This window comes from Octopus bimaculoides, chromosome 1, assembly GCF_001194135.2.
Source record: "Octopus bimaculoides isolate UCB-OBI-ISO-001 chromosome 1, ASM119413v2, whole genome shotgun sequence".
NCBI classification, from domain to species: domain Eukaryota; kingdom Metazoa; phylum Mollusca; class Cephalopoda; order Octopoda; family Octopodidae; genus Octopus; species Octopus bimaculoides.
This window is the reverse complement of record NC_068981.1, coordinates 103,122,017-103,124,798: the sequence shown is the minus strand read 5'-3', so window position 1 is coordinate 103,124,798 and position 2,782 is coordinate 103,122,017.

Here is a 2,782-nt window from a genome sequence, read left to right as displayed (position 1 = left end):
GTAGAGATACTTAGTCTGCAATTTAAATAAAAAATTCAGACATTACTTACTGATAATTTGAAGCTTTTTTTATTTTCAGTTCGAATTTATTAAAGATAGACTGCAATTACAAATATATTTATACGTTTCAAATGCGATCGAAATATATATATATAATACAAAACAAAATATATTAATACACATACACTTAAAATACAAACGAAATGTATTGATATACAAAATAAAATATATTAATACACTTCACGTGTAGCGAAATATATTTAATGTACTAACAAAATATATTAATGCACTTTAAATGTATTTATACATAAATGAAATATATTTATACATTTTAAGTGCAAACGATATGTATTTATATACGAAACCAGATGTTTACACACTTATTGGTAGTTATTATGATTACAAGTTATAATTTACAGAAAAAAATATTATTATAATAATGATAGAATCAACAAAATCGTTATAAAAATGTATAAGATTTTTTTTATTCACCAGCAGAGCGACAAACTTTTAGGAAAGGATGTGAGGGGTTTGGGGTAACATGAAATAGCAGCGAGTAGGATGAAATGGATTTGAGATTACCTGAAGGTTGATTTGAAATCTATTTCATCCCACCCCGTCTAATCTAAATGCGATTTCGAGTTACTGAACTGAGGTGAGGTGTTGTGAAATCGTAACACCGACACGTCATTCCTATGTTCAAGAGAATAATTAACAACCTGAATTTCAGTGGTCTTGAAGTGGGGCTATGAAGGTCATGAGTATAGCCACTTTTACAAGATAATTTCAAAAATCAATAAAATATATGCTGTTAATATTTTAGTAATACACGCAAGAAGTGATTCTTCATTACTCATTACAATAGCCAAAAATCGTACGGATACTGATACAAGGATTACAATTGCATCAGCAACAAAATGCCTGAAATTTTCTAGCATTACATTACAATACATGTCAGCCTATTTGTATGGGCGTCTTTATGTATATTTTGATATCATGGAGAATCGTGATTTTGGGGCACTTTTGTTCTTTTGGAATCATCAACAGTGAGAGTAGCTATTCTAATAACTTAGAATACGTCTTACAGAATTATTACATAGAGTAATGGTTCCAGGACCGTTCCCTGTAGATTTGCCAATCAGGTATACGATCTCGAGTTGGTTCTGCAAATCGTTATTTTATGCGTAAAACAGCAAACAATAAAATTGAATAAACTGCAGAGTAACGTAAAATAGGCATTTCAGTTTTTTTAGTTGTGTTTAATATCGAGTTAGCTTCGATCAAACAGACTCTAGGACGAGAGGTATATCCAAGACCACTAGTGAATTAGTAAACATGCGTCCGAAATGGAAACCGCAAATTCCTCTACGTCGTAGTTCTCGACCTCCGACTTGGACGGATTTACTTTGAAGCCGATCCTCGCTGGAGATGGAATCACTGCTCGGAGATCGTGGCAGACATTCTCTACTGGTATCATCATCCAGGTACCAGATATTGAAAGGGGCCGTGATGCTCCGAGTAATGTTGTCCATCATGAGAGCGTATACGATGCGGCCCAATGTATCACCTCGCACGCCAGGTAAACCAACGGATAGACAGACAGGGCGCGACTGAGGGATGTCTGTAGTAAGTGGATACGGTGCAAACATTTGAAAGCATTTTTCAAGTCAAGCTTGACAATAAGGTGGTTGGAGTAGCTTGATGCCAGCTCAGGAGAGTCATTGAAAAACTGTCTAACGGCATGGGCGGCTTCTTCCTATTCCGTTGGCTACGCCGACCCCCAGCACTACCGGGCTGATTTCCTCGCCAAGTTCGGATGCGACAGGGCTGCAGAATACAATTGGCCGCGTGTCTCCGAAAAATATTTCCACAGTGATGCCCTCATCCTTCTTCTTGTGAGTGATTAGGCGGGCTGAAAAGAAGAGGCCTCGGGGATAAAGGTCCAGGGCACCGTAAATGAATTTGTCGATGAGAGCTGTAACTGCGCTCAGCAGGCGGCGCCCGGCTTCGGCGGTGAGTGGAGACAGCAAGTCTTTTAGGTGGTCGGGTCGGAGACCGTCGATATTTCCGCTGCTACTGGCACGGCAAAACCTCAGGGCAGAGAGGATGTATTTCTCGGAGGCCACGTATGGCGCCTGAATGTCGGGTGGTGATATAGGTCTGAGGTTTGCAGGTGGCTCAGGATGTTTGAGTCGGAGGACAGCCAGGACCACTTCGGTAGGGCAGAGGACGGTGTCTTGAGAGGAGACTATTCCGACAGCTGCTGAGACATTACCTTCAATAAGTTTTGCATTTACACGGTCGCGTAGGCGCATTGAGCCGGCGTCAGGGATGGAGATCTGCGGGAGCGAGAATGGGCTGAGTGCAACATGTTCGGACACAATAGGTATGGGCGCCTGCCCAAAGGACGAGATGTTATCCCTGACTAGGGCTGTTGTAGACAGACCACCTCGATCAGCGGCAATTTTGGGGAGACCAAGGGTGAGCAGAGCAAAATAAATACTAGATCCCAATCGCATGATTGACCAGATTCTAGGGCTTTCTCGATTCAATATGCAAGAGTATCAGTCACTAGCACCCGAGCCCTTTTCGAGATCTTAAGAGGGATCTTACGCAGTCTCTCGAGCTGAGCGATGTTTGACCGGTGAGAGTTAGGTGTCAGGCGGGCATGCCGTCTCATCTCAGGATGTGGTGGATGGCCGCTGACGCGCAGCTGAGGGGAAGAGGAAGCTGCTGCATCTCCACATTGAGAGCGCATCTGAGGCCCATCCTGTCAGGCCCA